This window comes from Salarias fasciatus, chromosome 13 (genome assembly GCF_902148845.1).
Source record: "Salarias fasciatus chromosome 13, fSalaFa1.1, whole genome shotgun sequence".
Taxonomy (NCBI): domain Eukaryota; kingdom Metazoa; phylum Chordata; class Actinopteri; order Blenniiformes; family Blenniidae; genus Salarias; species Salarias fasciatus.
Genome location: NC_043757.1, coordinates 6,158,519 through 6,178,332, shown reverse-complemented (window position 1 = coordinate 6,178,332; position 19,814 = coordinate 6,158,519). Strand labels below are relative to the sequence as shown.

The 19,814-nt window shown below is 43.1% G+C and overlaps 1 protein-coding gene across 2 annotated transcripts in view; it reads left to right on the top strand.

Moving 5' to 3' along the window:
* Positions 1-19,117: 19,117 nt before the first annotated feature.
* slc8a1b (solute carrier family 8 member 1b) overlaps positions 19,118-19,814 on the top strand; it is a 131,667-nt gene continuing 130,970 nt past the window's right edge. For both annotated transcript variants that reach the window (XM_030105863.1, XM_030105861.1), the window contains exon 1: positions 19,118-19,551. The gene's annotated coding sequence lies outside the window, so the exon portion shown is untranslated. The remainder of the gene's footprint in view (positions 19,552-19,814) is intronic.

Here is a 19,814-nt window from a genome sequence, read left to right as displayed (position 1 = left end):
GCTGGTCATGACTCTCTCTGCTGTTATGAGACTTCGAAAACCACTTTGTAGTTTTTACAGCAGCCTTTCGCTAAAGATGAAATGTTTTGAAATGCCCTTTTTTTCCCTCCCTCCTCTGACTACCGTGCAGCAATTTTCTTCGCCCACTACAGTCATTACCGGCGGAGATAATGAAAGTAATCCTCAAGTGTTTTAACAAAAGGAAACAATTTTGTTTTCTCATTGGAACCAATGACACTTCGCTCAATGCAGCGTCTTCAAGCTCAGTCCAGCAGGATATTATGCTACTTAAAATTTCAGCTTTAGTCTGACATGTATTAGAATGGTCCAGTCAGATCATTTCAATTAAGATTACAAGTTATTTTATGAGGTGCTGCATGATTCTAATTCAGACAGCTGAGAGGCTTTGTGTGTCATTCTTAGATAAACTGGAATTGTCTTCCCTGCAGACATAAGAGGTACACACAGTGCTTAGCATCACAATGGGCCACAGTACTATTCTACCATGGATTACTCTCTCCTCAAGCAAAACTAATCTTAAATGGTTTCTTCTGCTCCGGTACACTCGAAGGCCGAGTCAGGCGCGGCCCACCAAACCACATTAATGCTCTTTATCAAACTGTGTCCGCTGTGCGCAGGAATGGATTGGACGAGGCGGAACGAGTGTCTGGAGTCAACAATGGAGAACAGTCAAACACTGAAATACGAACAAAACACAGCAATCGAGGACTAGTTTAGTCAGTTAACAAGATTAATAAGATTCAACGCGTTGGTTGATGTAGCTTCACGACCCTGAAGCTCTATATGTGGGTGGAACTGTCTGTTGCTGTTTTTTGTTGTTGTTGTTGCATTGTTTACTGTTTACCACATTCAGACAGAACAAGCGCCTCCCCGCGGAGTTCCAGTGTGTTCGCCGGCCGCGCTCCCTCAGTCATTGCAGTCAACACATTTGAACCAGCGGGGCCTCCATTGTTTTCCCCGCAGCGAGACACACTCCTCAGCAGCATCTTGTCACCATGTGGTCAGTAAGGGCTGAATATTGCTCCGTTTCTAAAGTCATTACGCCACTCGTTCTCTGTGTTTTACCACAGTCTGTCTTTTATACCTGCTCTTTTAGGTTTTGTGAATATCACAGGGGTTGCCCAGCACCATATCTCCGTCTATGAGCATAGAAAATGTAATTTTGAGGCAGTATCCTTCCGCCCCGAGGTCAATCTCTCTCTTCCTTCTTAATGTCATGCTCTATAAGATTCCCTTCATCACGAAGGCCAAATGCTTCTCTTTTATATATACTTATTGTCTCTCCTGAGCTCATATCGCTATATTTCAGTGTATTCTTTGACATTTCTTACTCTTTCACTCCTTTATAATCCACATTCTTATGACCTTCTTTCCATTCTGGAGTCCCACAATTTCCTCTCAATTTTTTATTTGCAAATTGCCTGGAATTATTTAGAACAAGATGCATTGTTGTGTCATTTCGTCTGTCAAGATTTTATGATTCTATCTCCCACCCCAGTTTTATAGACACAACATTTCACTGCTAACAAAGTGTAAATGGTGGAGCAGTGTTCAGCGGTGTCAGGTCGATCGGGCTCATTGATGTGAATTTGGAATCTAATAAAAATGAATTGTGGTGATGATCTGTTACAAAGGCAGTTTTGGGGTTCAGCACAGATAATATCCCATCACGAAATCTACTGATGAAAGTTGTGGTGAAGAAATCTGTCAGTACAGTAAACAGCAGCATCTCTGCAAAGGACCAACAACCCAAAGATTTTCAGATGAAGATGATTAATTTGCACAATGTCCAATAATGTATAAAGCAGCACAGAGAGAAACGCAGCAATTAGGGGTCACCAATTAACCTCACATGCACTGGAAGGAAACCGGAGTAACTGGAGGGAACCCACACAGGCACAGGGAGAACATGCAGACTTCTGATGTCTGCAGACTGGAAACTGCAGTTAAAGGATCTCACTGCAACACTGCAGACTCTTCATTTGTGCTGAGGCAACAAAATAACATTTAAATAATGTGTAAATACAGATTTGAAAAACAACTCCGTGACTACAGTCAACTCAAAAACAGCAGTCTTGTCCAATTGAAAAGTTGATTTATTATTTAAAATGAAAAATATTTCCTGTTTTAACATAATTTGCTACAAACAAGAAATCTGCCCTACTACTGGATCTAATAATACATTTGACATGTAAACACATGGAAAGGAAGACTGTTTCAGTACCATTGAAAAGCTCTGTGAAGCTGTGCCAACAGGAAATCAGGAAACAAACACTGTAATCATTAAAATTTGGCTTTAAAACACATGATTGATTAATGTAATTAAAACATTTATTGTTACGGTCAAAGCAAATCTCCTGGAAACGAATAAAAGCTGTGTGTGTATGTGCGTGCGTGCGTGCGTGCGTGCGTGCGTGCGTGCGTGCGTGCGTGTGTGCGTGCGTGCGTGTGTGTGTGTGTGTGTGTGTGTGTGTGTGTGTGTGTGTGTGTGTTCAGACTGACCGGAAACATTACAGAGACGTGTCTGCTGTGATTAGCACTTGTGTAAATGTCAGCCTTGTTTGTAGTGCAGGTAACGAACAAAGCCCCGGATTTAAAAGGAGAAAAACTGAGAGAGAGAGAGAGAGAGAGAGAGAGAGAGAGAGAGAGAGAGAGAGAGAGAGAGAGAGAGAGAGAGAGGTGGAGATGAGCAACAAAATAAAACGCACAGTGTTGGGTGGCGAAAGGAGTGAAATGAAAAATCAATGTTGGTGAGGAGAGAGAGGCAGGTGAAGGGAAACTAAGCATGTGGAACAAGAACAAAACCGAATAAAGAGGGAGGTAATGTGATTATATGAAATACAGGAAAACAAGGGTACAGAGGAAAAAGAAGAGTAAAATGAAGAATAATCGATTTAATAAACAATACAGTGAAGAATGTAAACGAAGAATGGAATATTACTCCACTAAAAACATGCAAAATATTGTCACGTAGCGTGAAATCCAGTTGTGCTTTTTCTTCTAAGCCATTGATGGACAGAACTTCATCACATACTCATTTCATCTTTCTCCGCTCTGCTCATTTCACACCATCCTTCCACTGTGTTTCATTTTCCCAGCCCTGCTTGTTATTTGCGTTAAGTTTCATTGGACTTCTTGGAGAAAGTGCAGCTCGGCCCGGATCCATAGGTTTCTTTGTTTGTTTGCTTTCTCTCACAGTGATTTGATCGTGGACGACCTCTGCAGGTGTGATCTGTTGATTTGGCTGGTTTTGGCTGAAGGGAAAGAAAAAACAAACCCCCTAAAACAATCACAGCAAAGTTTTCTGAGCTGGCTGCAGTGTGGAGGTCTCACGTCGTCAAACCCAACGCCTCAACTCTGACTTTTTGTTTCACACCAGGTTGATTGCTGGGTTTTCTCATGGTTTGGGACAAACTGAACACAAGGTCCGCAGGAGGTTCCAATCAAGCCCCAAAAAACAACCAAGCAGAGTAAAAAAACTACAAAGAAAACATTTGCACACACTAAGAGTGGAGAACATGACAGTGAGGTGTCGTTTACAGAGCATTTTAAGAGAAAACTCACTGTTTCATTTCACAGAAGTTTCACATTCACACGGCAGTGTTTTCAAAACGATGCAAGTGGGAACAGAAAAGCCGTTATGTTCTGATTGAGTTTTTGTTTTTCACTTTAGACGTCATGTTCATGGGTCCTTACAAACAGACAAACAATCGCAAATGAACTACGAGAGAAAAATAAAAGATGAAAACCATAGAGGAAGTGATCTTATCGGTTGAAAGCATCGGCTGCATGAACTCTGCTCCCAGTGCAGCTGGACTCATTATTTTCCAGTGAAATGCTTTGTCCTTCATGTCAACTCTGGAATATGGAGAATGAGATGAACCAATTACCTGATTAACCTTAAGCTCGGGCTCAGCGTGCGGCTGGACGTATCTGAAAACAGGTGATTAATGTTGACGCTCTGGACGTCACTGATGAAATTCTCAGCGAAACTCAGAAGTCGATACGATGCGTCTTAAATTCAGCTCATTATTTTGATGATCTCTCTTCTTTACATTTCCTGCTTTCCATCCGCTTTACAATAATTCTGAAGCTCTGCACTGTCCTCCTCCATCAGTTCTCGATCCTGCAGTGACTTTGGTGTATTCTAATGAGAGCCACGTCGTGCACGGCTCTGCTGCGCCTCATCCTGCTCCACTGAACACTGTTGCTCTGTTTTCACTGGAGCCCAGGGCTGCTGGGAAGAAAAAAGACAGGAGGAGGAAGGAGGGAGAAGGAGGACGAGGTTGAGGAGGAGAGAGGGGAGAAAAGACAGGAGCCTCGGGGTATTTTTTTTTTTTTTTTTTTTCCCAGCATGGACCCCTCCCTCCGCTTCTAAAATAGTTCCTTTATTTTAGTCTGTCCCCAATTCCAGAAGAGCTGCTGCAGGTGAGCAGGAGACGTGAAAACATGACTTCAGCACCGCTGCTAAAAGAGAAACGAGCACCTCTGAATTTCAGTCTTTCAGTGTGTGAGATGGTTATTTAACAAAATGCAAACATGCATGCCGACGTGTCCCGTGCGTTTTATTTGTGCACGTATGTTGGATCGAGCAGACAGCTGGCCGGTCTGATGCCTGATGCTCTCCCCTCATTCATCTCTCCTCCGCTGCAGTTTTCCTCCTCCTGACATTTCAGATTCACTTCGGCAGACTGATCATCGCTGCCCTGCAGAAACTTCATAACTCAGCAAGGACAACCTTTGAACAAACCTCATTTTTTCTCATGAATTCCCTTTGATACTTCTATTGGTCTCTTGCTCAAATTCATTGCTGTTGCTCTTTTAGAATGAACTCTAAAATATCTTTTGACATTATAAATTTAAATTTGACAGCTTTTAAAGGAATGTGAAGAACGATAATACGTCAGCAAACGCCATTTCACCTTTGAGACTTCGCAAAGTGTTGTGCTTTTCAGGGGATTTTTTTTTTTTTTTGCAGCTAAGTTGAGCTGTGTGACACAAACGCCACGGTGTCAGCCAGCTGATGTGTTTCGCTCCTGCCTTCAGCCAGACTCCTGACTCGGAACAGGTGCACCAGCTGATAGCAGGAAGGAAGTGCAATCATCACTGCTAATGGCAAACACACACACACACACACACACACACACACACACACAGTTGCACAACGACACTTTAGTTATGTTATCAATGACCCGCCCGGCTGTGTCACAAGGAAAACTTGGAAAAACTGTGAGGAAAATTTGGAAGAAAAACTCCTGTCGAGGTGAGTAAAGATGCTCAATGCAGGTGTGTTTTTTGTTTTAATTTTTGCCTGTTTTATTGTTTTCACTCAGAACCTCGGGATGCCCAGAAGAGAAACCGTCTCGTTTGGTACCGGAAGGCACAGCGACCTCAGCAGTACACTCTCCTTTCACTTCAGTCACCGGGCGTCCACGTGCCGGTCCTGGGCCTCGCTTTGTGTCCCCTCTGGGCTGCCCTCTGTCCGTGTAGCTCCTCAGTCAGACAGCCTTTGTGAAATCTACTGTTTACACATAAATGCTGACAGAGGATAGCTTCCAGGAATTTGTTCTGAAATTGCCAGGAGCTCAAAAAATGTGTGTGATGCTCAGCACCTTCATGTGAATTACATGTTTTAAAGGACCTGTATCCTGCTTTTCTGAACCTCATTTACAGTCAATAAGGTATTTTAGCACCCCGAGGACTATGGAGTACTTTTGTATTATAAAATATTTGCAATTCTATATGCCGTGTTTTCAACAAGGAAGTCCGAACAACTGGACTTCACGTTGCCCCGGAGCCTGCATCACAGCAGTGAGAGAGACTGTTATTGTGAGTCAGCCTGCATAATGTTTAATTCATAAGTTCATCACAGTAAGATGGATTTTGGTGTTTGGCATGTTTTAGGCTAGTATTGGTTAAAGGTGCATTAAGGAGTTTTACAACCTTAAAAATACTTATTTTCCACCATAAATATGTTACACATTTTTAATGATGTGTACAATGTGCCCTGACATATTCATTACAAGTACCTCTAACAGCGCTAAACTGTCACTTGAAAGTCGCAGTGCCGGTCCGGCTCCAGAGTTTTTTTGGGGAGAATTTGAAAGGAATGACGTAATGCGCGCTCCGGCTTGTTCGCTTTGTCCGCCATTACTCCGCCAGATGCTTAGTGAGCAACAACTGAGCAGGATCTTCCAGAAAGTACGAACAGACTGGCTCCTAGCACTGCCACAGCTCCAGCACAGACTCCACCAGGTAAAAGAAACTTAAATCTTACTTGAGCGCTTCTAAACGAGCGAAGACGGAGTCCCCCTCTTCCGTACACGCGAGCCACAGGGACGAGTTTTTCACCAAGCTGCATTACGCCCAAGGCCAGCAGGGGGCGCTGTTTCGCATAAAACGTGCAAACTCCTTAAGGCACCTTTAAGTTTTTTGCAGTTTCATAATTTGGGCAAGTTTTTATTGAGCTGGGCAGGTTTTACATTGTGTTTGGGCTGAAAACCGTGAGTCAGATCTGGCAACCCTGATCTGTTGTTGATGTGTTTTAAAGGACCTTTAAACAAGTTAGAGAGTGAAAATTGTTTATGGACTTTAATGCGTAATGTGTTTTCTAAAGTGTAATGTATTGCACTTTATAAAACTTGTACATACTGATGTTTCGTCTTTCACATCAAAAATACATTGCTAATACATACCTTATACCGAATGATAAAAGAATACCTATTTATGAGATGATAGAATCGAGTGTACTTTATTAATCCCTGAAGGGAAATTAAATGATTTATAGTTTTCAGTTATGTATCACTTGTCCACCACTCAAGCAGCCCCCAAAGTGCTTTACATCACACACACACACACACACACACACACACACACACACACACACACACACACACACGCACACATTAATGGAGGCAGCTTCCACCCAAGGTACTGTTTGGTTTTGGTCGGTTTATTACATGGTTATTACACTCAGTTGAAACATGGTGAGTGAGAATGAAGAGAAGAAAAGTGACCTGGACGTCTCTGATCATGCTGTTTTTTCCTCTCATCTTCTTTGAAAGTTCCATAGTCTGAGTGGAAGGAATCGTGTAGATGTTAGGCAAGCGGCACAAAGATGAAGCCGTGAATTCCCCAACCATTAATTTTTATAAACAAAACCCCCCCTTGGTAGCATCATTTACTGGATAGATTACTTGAGTCATGACATGCACACTGCTTCCCTTGAGAGGCCATATTTATCTGCAGTACACACACATACTTGCTGTGGAAAATAGCTGTCTATAGCTGTTTTCACGCCATTAATAAATGTGCATAAATGATGCACAAAACACCTGGAGTGACAAACAAGACGAGAGAGGGGTAGAAAGGCTCGAAGGTGAGCGGACATGTCAAACACGTTATGGTTCTCCTCAGACAGCCAGCTCCCCTGACGCTGTCTGGACGGAGAGACAGCCGGAGACCACGAGCGAGAGAGCGCATGAGAGAGACGTGCTCGGTGACTCAGCCTGGATTGAAGATATTCCCTTCGGTGGGATTACTCACCTCTATTCTGATCCAGCCAGACTATGTGTGTTAGTGTCTGCGTGTAAATATGCTACTGTGTGCATGTTGGTATCGTGCGCAATACAGAGTGTGAATGGATTCTTATGACACACAGTGCTGGTTACGTTTCCATCCTCTACACTGTTGATGTAGATCAGGGTGTCAAACAAAAGGCCCGTGGGCCAAAACTGGCCAACGACATGCTCCAATCTGGCTGAAGAAACAACGATACAAATTGTAAATAGAAAAGACTGGCTTATAATTCCGCTTTTTTAGCAGTAGCAGACACAACCCAGCTCTGAAACCTGAGATCAATGACTCTGCCATGAAAGATATGTAACGAGCAAACGAGCAATGAACTCATTAAAGGTGCTGTAGGCAGGATTTTGCTAGTTAACGCTAATTTTTCTGAGTTTTCTTTGGATTAAATGTTAGAGTATCCATTGATAATCCTTTAGGAGTGTAGCATAATTGCACTACCACAAGGGTGCAGCGTTTCCATCTGTCTCTGTTCTGAGCTAAAAAGGAATCTCAACAGCTCCAGGTGTCTTTGACCAATCAGAAGAGCCCATGAGGCTCTAACCGTGATTGGTCGAGGGGCGTTCGTCGCACGTTCTTGTGGGAGGGGCTTAACTTGCATAAGGGCGTGATGTCAGAGAAAACAGGACAGGATTGGCTGTGCTGGGTTTCAAATCGCCATCTTAGATGGGTCAAATCGCCATCTTTCTTAGGTAACCCTAAGCAAGATGGCGGAGATGCGGAATCCTGCCTGCAGCACCTTAAAATGTGGCTTGATAGGTTGGAGCAATATCTAGTAGTAATTACAAAATGGTTTGCAAAAAGATCCACTTTTTTCAAACACACCTGAACACTCAGTGTACTCGTATTTGTTTGCCAGTATCTCACCTTCAGTTGTCAGGTTTCTTCTGTACAGTTACAGTAAAGACAGTAAGTCAGGTAATACTGTACGCCAAGAAAGAGGATTAAAGCTGTTTTCCTAAGTCAATAATACCCAAATTGCCTGTGGCTCTCCAAATGAAGATCGAAATTCATTTAACTGCAGTTATTTCACCTCGATTGACACATTTTACTTCTAATCTCATTACAAAGACTCTTTCCACTAAAAATTATCTTTAGAGATGCTTTTTTTTTAAATCATTATTAATATTATTATTATCAGGGGTGCACATAATATTTTTTGTCTTGTTCTCAGGGGAGAACCTTGAGTTGTTGCTTGGTCCTCACATTTTTAAATACATTTTTTTCCCGTGCCTACCTACAGGAAGAACAAACTAGAGGGATGCGTGGACAGTGTTACACAGCCTGCTTTAATTTCAACTGAAAATGAAGAGAAGCTGAATGTCTGAAACCTTGTAACTTTCACAAAATATAGTGGTGTTTAAAGCTCTGAAAAATAAAAGTGCTCGTACAGTATCTGCTTTTTAACCTAAAGCAACGGCTCATTGGCCTACTGACACACAGATGCGCGCCTTGCGATCCCCAAATCTTGGTACGCAAATGAGCGTTACAATGTTTCCTCGGGTACGCATTTTTTAACTTGGTAGCGCATGCACAGCAGCGCACCGCTTATGTGATTATTATTGTTACTGTCTGGTTCTCTTCATGCAGTGTGGCGTTTGCAGTGTGCATTAATTCGGGAGCACTTGTCTCAAAATGTATATTTTACGAAGTGAAAAAAAAAAAAATTGAAGTGCCAGGATCGAAGAAATTGGAACTGGTTGAAAACTAACTGCGGCAGTGATTACTAAGAATTACATAATCAGTGAATATGCAGTTTTGTAGGTGAGAAATATTCAGATTTCAGAGGGAAAGTTTTAGTTTGATTGGTGAACTAATGAAGCCTCTCTTCTGTGTGAGTGATTGCACTTCAGGGGGGCCGCTGCCTTCGAAGCCCCCAAAAGCACAGACTTCACCCCGTGATTGACTTGATGTTAAAATGACTGCTTTCAGATGTTATTCTCTTCTTTCTTCACCTTCTGTTTTTCGTAGGAACTGCGCTTGGCAGCGACAGAGGTTGATGTTTTCCAGGTGGGCGAATCGATGAAATTGTTTCATTTAAATGTTTTTACCTTTCAAAGTCCTGATTCAACAACTCTCATGATAGATTGTCAACCTCATGTATTAACATAAAAAAGTTTTTTGGATAAAAAAACAACCTGCTATTGTCCCAGTTTGCATGATTTAGAAAAGCTCCATTCAGCTCTCTGATGGTGATTAAACTTAAAAGGCCTGCTTATAAACATTTTACATAAGATGTTACGCGGCAGATTGGATAACAAGCCATTAGTGGCTTTTGTACCTCGGCTGTAGGTGTCCAGGAGAATGAAAGCGTTGAGCTCTAATCTGAACTGTTAGCCGTTCCTGGAGGACAGTGCTTTAACACAGCAGACTCTCACCCCCACCTCTGGCTTTTTGTGCGTTATTTTAGTTCAGCTATGGTGTGTTCTATAAAAAGAACCAAGCTAAACATTATTGTGAGCTTTACCTTAAGTATGGCCATTATTCTCTTTCTGTGCGAGCTCCTCTTTGGAACTGCGTGATGAATTGCAGCCGTTTGCAGAAGGTCTTTCCCATATTTTACCGCGCTGCATCCGAAATGAAACTGAAATGTAAATTATCCCATTTCAAAACAGCAGTCGGGCATTATCATAATCATGGTGACAGTCTAATAAAATGCATCCCTGCAGAGGTGCAGCACTTTCCTCAGCCTGGAATCTCAAATAACTGATCGCTGGAACTACCTGGCCTGAAAAACCCCTTCAAAACATTACAAGTAGAACTGTTATATGTAAAAGTATTCTTTATTTCAGTTTCTGTACTTTGAAGAAAAAAATATTCGAAGATAAACTGCAGTTTCTCTCATTTCGGACACGAGCGAGTTGTCTAATTTGCATTAGCGCGGTGATTTTGAAGCTTTCATGTTCTCCGCCTGCTGAGCCGCCGTGCTGCTGACTGACAGCGATGAGGATGGCTGCGCTCGGAGGCGGCGCCCCGAGCCGCAGCTCCTCCGAGTAATGAATTCACAGGCCGAAGCTTTCACCTCCCTGTGTCAGCGCCACGCACGCAGGGACGGCGTTACACTCGCCCATCTCGCTACGCCTCTTTTTACTGAAACACCGAGCAAATCAATCAAGCAACCACACCCGACTTGAGCAGCACCTTTAATGGAGGCCAGTAGATTGATGAGGAGACAAGACAAGAGAAGAAGAAAACTGTACAAGACGAATTGAATGACAGCGTGAAATCAATTTCGAAAACAATAGTAGTAGTAGTTCACATGATGCAACGGAAGTTTTCAGTTTCTACTTGAATCTGTTGCCGTGTAAACGGGGCCTCAGCCTCTTGCTTGTTCTGGGATTTTCTAATTTCAAGTCTCCATGAAGCAAATCAATGCCCTAATTCTCCAACAACACAAATCTATTTGGACATTTATCCCCATTATAGCTTGTGAAGCCACCATTAGCTGTATTCATTTGTCTGCCATCTGTTCTCATTACTAGTTCATTATTCATCATTTGTACTTCACCAGAATCAAACTGTCAGAAATGTTTGTGCTGTCGGATGCCGGCTGTCCAAAATATCACCAGGCGGCGGCTCGACGGGCCGCATGTTCTGCTCCCGTGACTCACCGTCATGCGTTTGCTTCTCTATAATTCAAATATACTTTTATATTTGCATAAAAAATTCAGCTCCAGTTAGTAGTTGGCCATACTGGACATAACTCACCAAACGTGTCTCACGTACTGCAGCGCCACGAGGTTTTTATCATGCGGTTTGACTGAATCACTTAAATGGTTAGAACCTGGTTTCCATTTCTCTTTTTATTTACTTTCAGAGTCAGGCCTTATTTATAGCAAAAATTGAATTAATTTGCACCTTTTCCATGATGATCAGTCACTAAATGAATAAGTAATGCCTCAGTTACATATAGGCATAAAAAAAACAGTCCGATCAAGGTGATAGTTGTAAATAAATTAAATTAATCATCTAAAAATTCAATTTTCTCAAAAATGAAAGGTGTCTGTGATTTAGAAACCAACCGCTGAAACATGAGTTCAAAGATGGGTTTATTCAGCAGTTGGCCACATTATCAGCAGCCACACTGGCTGGGAGGTTGTGGCCTGATGAGCTGATGATCATATTAACAGTTCAGCTGCTCATTTCTCCCTTTTCCAGTTAAAATAGTTTCTCAAATGAAACATTTTTCCTTCTTTTAAAGGGGCTGTATCATGCAAAATTCACTTTTTGTATGTTTTAACCTTGTTATATAGTTATGTTCTCACCAAAAACACCTCCAAAGTGTTTTTTTTCCTTCATGCCTGCATGTTTGAGCTTTCCTCTTTGTTGTGCTGCTCAGAGAGGCAGCCCCTCCCGCACCCGTGAAAACGCTCTGTTTCCCACGTTCACGTCACACGGAGAAGATGGCTCCCCTGAGCCCCCCTCCCGCAGGCCCTCGGCAATCAGCGTTGCCGCTTTTTGTAACTCCGATTATGGAGATAAACTTTAACCATCGTCTGAAAGCAACAATCAAGCAAGAGCAAGAGTCTGAAGGGTCTGCGCTTGGTGAGTTTCTAACAGGAAAAGACGTTTTCGCATTAGCCAGCGTATTTGTTTTGAAGCGCTGATTGGTTGAAGTAAGCTGTCAGTCAAAGTCCACAGGGGGAGAGGCGGGATTTTCAGTGAAACAGAGCGTTTTCTCTTCCGGGTTTCAGCATTAGCCCCAGAAAATCATTTATTTAACACAAAATGACTTTTCCTTAGCGCCAAAAATAAACTATTACCATGTTAATGCCATTTCTAGGGTTTGGACGAGCTAAAAGAGCACGATACAGCCCCTTTAACTGTGAATATTATCATTCAATAATATTCCCCATTTCCACGGCTGGTGAAAAAACATTGTTTTCGTATTTTAATTTCAGAAAGGTTTTGCATTTGAACATCAGCGTTTTTAAAACAATGTCAGTTCATACCGAAACTGCAGAAACGCTGAAAACAGCAGTACACCAAGCAAACACCGGTTGGCGCTGGTGGTTGTTTTTGCAAGAAAACCACATGCAGAGAACAGTAAGCTGTGCAGATGACGGCTGTAGCGTGCATTCGTCGTAATGAGAGGGCTTCACAGACGATGTCACGTCAAAGCAGAAGTATCTGTGGAACAGCGGAATGATTAGTGGATTAGTGCAGAAGAAATGCTGGACCATGTTGATTTTCTCCTTCAGTGATCATAGCTCACTCTGGGTTTGCTCCTTCCATTAGTTTTGGAGCCACCATATGTTGATGATATTCAGGGTATTGTAGAACAATGAAGAGCAACTACTGTCGAGTTAAATCTCACAAAATCCATTGCAGACAGTGAAGCAGCTAATAAACTTATTGAAGATGCAATCTGTAAAAGCCTTTAAGTGTTTATCTTCACCGCATTATTCTTGATCTTGTTTTTATTAGGAGTGTGAAGGAATCATTCTAGATGAAATTTAGCTGAGCTGAAATGATTCTCCAAACCAAGGAAATGTAGTCTGAATGGGTTATTTTTTCTTTTTTTTTTTCTTGGTGAGCTCTCTGCCTGTATCTTCACAGTCACTGCAGTCCTGCTTCTTATTTCCTGAAAACCTCATGTGTCATGCTGCCAGTGCCAGTGTTTTCCCAGTTTCCCCCAGGGCGCTACCCTGCCAAGCATTTAACAAATCAGCTGGCGAGCAGTCTGTACCGCCAGGCAGAGTTTGTGGGATCTTGGCTTGTCATCTTTCAGGGATATCAACTAATGGCACTTACAGGTTCAAGAGTGTTGAGGCCTCATCAGTCTCACCATCCGTCATGCAGGCCGACTGCCGACTTGCTGTGTGCTGGATCCTCCAACCCTAATAGCCAGCCGCTGGCTTCCTCGGGCGTCTGCTGTGTTTCGCTCCTGCAGCCTCCGTCTGCAGTTGTTTCTTTGCCGATTCTCCTGACCTCTGCCTCTCTTTCTCATTAGGAATCAGCAGTTAGCAGGCAAACCTGTCTTTGCCCAGATTTGTTTGGGCGGCTTCGGTTTCTCAGCCTTCCACCCTCATCGAAGGTGGCCAGCTGCAGCGTGATCAGGCCTGAACTTGTCTCCCGTGCCCAATCATGTCGACTGTCTGCTTTCCAAGTGGCAGGACCCACAGGACTGTGCACGGCAGTGGGAGGACTGTGCACGGCAGTGGGCGTCCTCTGCCCTGGCCGCGTACTTCCAAATGGTTCTCATGATCGATGGATAACTGTTGTAGAAAATAAAAAAATTAGGTTACTGATAAAGATGCAGAGATGTAGGATATAATAAGTTTATAGCTCTTCCTACTCCTTTTTGATTCAGATTGACATATTGTTTGTGTTCTAATACATCTGTATTATTATTTTAAACATTGTTATTCTTTATTTCCATTTTCTGTTTGCTTTGTGTCTTTTCTAAATGTCTGAAATACAGATATATATCATATGTTTGTTGCTTATTTGATTTTGATTTGATTTTATTGGCTTTATTTGGAAAACATGCATCCCATTATGGATATACAAGAGTACGAAAAAAAAAAAAAAAACCCCACAAGATTCGAAAAGGAGTAGGATGAAGTAAAAAACTTATATGAATCCTACCCCTTTGTCACTACAAAATCATCAGCATGAATCAGACAAACAAAAAAAAAAAAAATCACAACATTTCAGAATTATTCACCAATTCTCTCAATTCCTAATAACTAGAGAATAATGGTTGGCATCACTCAACATTTTCTCAACATAAATACTTTAATTCATTTCTATAGTTGCTGAACACAAGATCTTTATATTTTCTTTTAAACACACTCAAATTAGCACTTTTCTTTAGATCCTCAGTTAGTTTATTCCATAAATCCAAACCACAAATTGAAAGACAAAAGCTCTTTTTTCTCGTACGGTGAAACTGCTTTTTGAAGTTTGAATCCCCTCTCAGATTTTACCCTCCTTGCCTATTTGAAAACAAAACTTGTATAATTACCAGGTCATGTGTTTTTTCGTGCCTTAAACATATTGCCGTTTTAAATTTGACCAGATCTGGGAATTTTAATTCCTTGGATTCCAAGAACAATCTGTTGGTACGTTCAAGGTATCCAGCTCTGTGCACTATTCGTATTCAAGTGACTGTAAATTTCTGGGATATGTATTGCCCCATACCTTACTTACATACTTACTCGTGTGGGTGGAATCAGTTCCAGTTCCCTGCAGCCCTGATGGGAATAAGATGGATTGATGGACGGCACATTCGCCCAGAAGACATGCATGTTGTACAATCCACAGAGATTTCACGCTAATGTCCTGTAATGATTTACATGATCAGAATGACACAGCTCCCTGGCTCTCTCAGCACATGGAGAGAACTCCTGAGTCAAGATAAAGGTCCTTGACTATTACCTTTATTGCACCAAGTGCAGCAGCAATGGCTTGAGGTGGAGTCTGCAGCTTAGATAAAAAGTATAGTGGGGGGGGTTAAACCATCCAGCAGGGAAAATACAAAGATCCGAATCTTATTTGATTTTTTGAAAATGGTTGGAAGCAACTTTCCAATATACTCTTCAGAAGCACTTTAGCAAGAGCTTGCTATTAACAATGGCATCAAATCCTACAGGACAGAAAACTGTAACCTCACCAAAACAGGGTAAATATTCCAGCTCCCATTTGTGACAAGCCAAGTATCGCTGTATTCTTCAAACGCAAATATGGCTCTTATTTAAAATCCGCGCTTCTGTCGCTGCTGTTTCACCCACTGAAGCCTGAATCAATTCCAATTGTCTTCACAGCGTTTATCAATCCTGCCTTTTAAACTACATCTGTCTCCATTTGTTCACTGTGATCTGCCCTGTAACCCTCAAACCCGGGACCGCCGCTCTGCTCCTTTGTGGTGTTTCTGTTTCAATTATCTCCCTGGCTAACCCTTCACAGGTACAGAAATAGCTTCTCCCGCAGAGCTGGGGACGCTGGTGAGGTGCAGCTTTCAGTTCTTTTGCTCAGAGGAGATTCACGTGTCGGCGGGTGCTGTGACGCTGCCCCCTGTTACTGCCATGGGGCAACAGAGGGGACCGGCCCACCTGCTAAATGCCCCCCCCCCGCCGTCTGACACCCTGCTGGATGGGACTTTCTGCGATCGCCATTCTCTTCTCGAACCGCCTCACGGCGTGAGCTCCTCTCATGTTGGTATGTCCCCAGTTTTCAGCACCGAGTCGCTCGAGGGTGGTGGTGGTGGTGGTGGGGGGTGGGGGGGGTGGCGGGGGGCATTGTGAAGCTCTGGACTCATGGCGCCCGCGCCATGCAGCGCTCTGCAGCAGTTACACAGCTGACGGGTGCACAGGGCAGAATTGTCGCTGGTGTAAAAATATCTCCAGTGATGTGTGCATCGCCTCGTTCTTTCCCTTTTTTCTTATTAATGTCTTTAACTCTCTCTCCTCGCAGTCTCGCTGTGAAATGAGCCGCCTGACCCACAAACCCGGCGATTCAGCTGCTCACACCCCCATGAACTGACAGGTCAGTCTTCAAAACACTTTCCCTCCAACTTTCCTGGATTGAAATGAACTGCCTCTTTCATCGCGGCTTCGAATTTCTGTTTTCTGTTGAATTCTGTTGTAAATGACAGTTTTTTTAAATTTTATTTTGTAATGACTTGAATAAGCATTTTTAAGACATCTCTTCTGGTCACATTTACACGACATGCACACCAGTATAGTTATTCTGCACATGCATGAGAAGATGGACGATAACAACAAAGGAGGCCTCCAGAGTGTCATGACTCCCAGTCCACATAGGCTGGTGTTTTTATAGCTGAGGCGCACAGAATAGCAATCCAACGTGTCTGTCAAACAAATGTCTGTGTCTTGTCATTGTTAATGTTTATATGTTTAATGTTCTGTGTGCAGTTTCATTGCAAAAACAACCACCAGCACCCTCCGTCCATCTTCGATAGCGTGTGATCAGGAGCAGCCAGTCCACTGATGTCCTCTTATTTTATTCTAAATCTCGTGTCTTTTTAACAAGTGATGAAGAGAAAGGCTCTCGCTGACACATTCCGATGGAATAAATGGAGATGAGTAAAGCTCCTCTCCACTACGATCCGTTCATCCATCGTCCTGGTCCTGGTCGTGGGGCTCTGGAGTCGATGAACACAGGATACGCCCTGAACAGGACGCCAGGACATTACAACACCAGCGAGTCACTCAAGGCCAACGCTGAAAACCCAATGAACTGGGCTGGGATAAGCTGTTAGCTCTGTCTTAACTGGGACTCGAATGCATCTTTTTAGAGAAGCATCATTTCATTAAATCACACACACATGTGTTAGTACATGACAGCCATAAGGCTACTTTATGATCTGGCAGAAAATTAAAAGGATTTTGATCAATTCAAATTTAAGCATCAGGTGATGTTTTGTGCTTTGAAGTGACAAACTCAAAGCCAGACAGTTCCAGTCAGACCGAAGTATTTGTGATACTCTGCGAGGAAGTTCTGTTTGTGTAGTTTCTATGAGAGCCACTGAAGTTTAGGGAGTTCTTATTTTAACCACTGACAACAACCGGCTACAGGAGTCAGGCTCCAAACCTCACATAAGTTTCACTTTTTGAACAAACAGAAGACTCGATTACTTGGTGTTGTTATCCGATCTGAGCTGTTTGATAAGGTTGTTTTGTTCCCACTGCTGCCCTGGTTCATCCACAGTCTGAGAAGGTTTAATACAGGAAAATATTTGGAGAAAAATGACATAACATGAAGGTTCCTGAACGCAGCATTCAACAAAACGTGATCAAAATGACTCAACATACAACGGTCTCCTATCTTTGATGGTCATTCCGGCGGCTATATTTGGCATATAAAACCATTTCAAACGGTTCCTGGTCGAGTCCAGGTCGGACTCGGAGCCTTACTATGTAAAGTTTGTTTTTTCTCTCTGAGTACCCGCTTCCTAATACGGTCCAAGAAAAGATTGATATGAAACTAAATGTTGATTCTGATACCAGCAGTTGTGGTGGTGTTTGGATTTTATCAACACCTTTCGGTTCAGAGTGAAAACGACTTGAACCAAGTCACTGTTTTTAAATCCTGTGACGAAACAGAAGACACTGGATTTCACAACCGCAGATACCTGCTCAACAAGTCATCAAGTGTTCAGATGGCCATAAATTCCTCTGGACTAATCCTCACAGAATTCAAACCTTGTGAAGCTGTGAATGAGGGTCAGAGCAGGGGGAACTGCCGCGGTTTGGAGCGGCACGCCCTTTCTAGTCTGACTGAACCAGATCTCACCTCCTGATAAGTGGGTTTGTCGTCCCCCTTGAAGATGTGGGACGCTCTAAATAAAGCAAACGAAGGAGATGAACACCGAAGACGCACAAGCTTTTAAAACCAGGGAAAACGTCAGATGTCTGCAGCCTTCGTGACCAAAGGACTCATTTTTTAGAGCCGCAAAACACATTTAACCTTTGAAATGAGGCCAAAACAACTTCTCATGTTTCATATACAGAATAGTTTTAAAACATACGAAAACTGTCTCTTATGTTGTATTTATGAAATTTCACTTGTGATTTAGGATGGCAGACATTTCAATAAATATTCATTATATATTTTGTACATGATTGTAGTGGTTTCATTTTTCATTCTAAGCACTTTCTTTTTAATGTACATAGAATAAAAATGCTTTATTAACCCCAGAGGGAAATTCATTCAAGCACGAATTCAGACATAATAAATAAGAAGTTGAACATCAAACATGACAGGATAAAAATGAAGTTATTTTAAACCTCAAGATGAACATAGCTTCACGTTACGTAAGCACAGAGAATTTGAAATTAACCAAAACACAGAGAGTCTTATGGCCCCAGGAAGGAGGGAAGGAAGGAATTTTAGCCATTTCATAACTTTTTTAAGCAGTTTTACCGGTTTTCTTCCCCCTTTTAGGAATGGTAGCCATTTTAGAATTGTGTTTTTTTTATTTATTTATTTAATCCAAGATATAAAAGTCATTTTAAAATGACTCTGGCACATAAACGAAATAAAACAATAAGATAACGTGTTTATTTGGGTGTAAATTTCTTAAAGTTTCAGGGAGCCACTAGAAGAAGGTCAAAGAGCCACAGGAGACTGGCGAGGCAGGTTGGAATAGAGTGAGAAATATAGATGGGTGGATAAAAAAAAAGAAGAAGAAGAAGGAAGAGTGGGGCTCGACGTGTTTCTGGAGTATTTTGAAGGGGATAATAACCAGAGGGAGGAGTGACACGGGAAAGAGAGAGAGAGATGAATGTGTGTGAAAACACAACGAGGAAGAAGTGAGGAGGAGGAGGAGGAGGAGGAACCCAGCCTCAATCAGTGTGTGAGTGAACAGACGAAGGAGAGACCTGCTCACACGCGGACTCACACACACACACGCACACACTCCCACTCTCTCTCTCTCTCTCTCTCGCTCTCTCATACACACACACACACACACACACACGCACACTCTCACACACTCACGCACACACTCGGACTCGCCGGGCTCGCGGAGTGAGGGAGAGGGGGGAACCGGGAAGGGAAGAATGAGGAAGAAGTCCGCCGCGCCGCGCGCTCCGTCCCAGCGAATGCGGGTTTGCTGATGAAGCGCGGCTCCGGTCACCCGATCATACAGGTCACTCCGGGCGCTGCGTGGAAACCGGGACCGCGGCACAGCGGAAAACCACGGCCACACGCACACTGCGCCGCCGGTGCATGGGAATCCGGACTCCTCTGCCCTCCTCCCGCGCGCCTCGCTGGTTGGAAACGCCGCTATAAGAGCCGCCCGCGTCTCCATTACCATTCCCCACTCCTGGCTCACCTCCACTCCTCCTCCACCTCCTCCTCCTCCTCCTCCTCCTCCTCCTCCTCTCACTCCTTCAGCTCCCAGTGTCACTACAGACCGAACGCCGCTGCTTCCTCTCCGGATTGTGGATCACTCTCGGGACCATCAAGGAAATAAAGGTAGGACACTGAGCAGTTTTCTGGGTGTGTGTTCTGCGTTCTGCGGGAATAATGATGTTGATGTGATGAACGCGGGCTGCTCCCTGGATTCTCTAGTTTCTTTTTTCTTTTTTTCTTTTTGTCTCTTTTCGTTTCGGAGGGTGTGCAGTTGAATGGGATGTGAAAGGGACCGTTTGGAGTCATGGAGACGTGAACGCACCATGCGTCTGGAGGGTTTGGATGTGCGATGGAAACGACGCTTCCTCCCCCCCCTCCATCCCCAT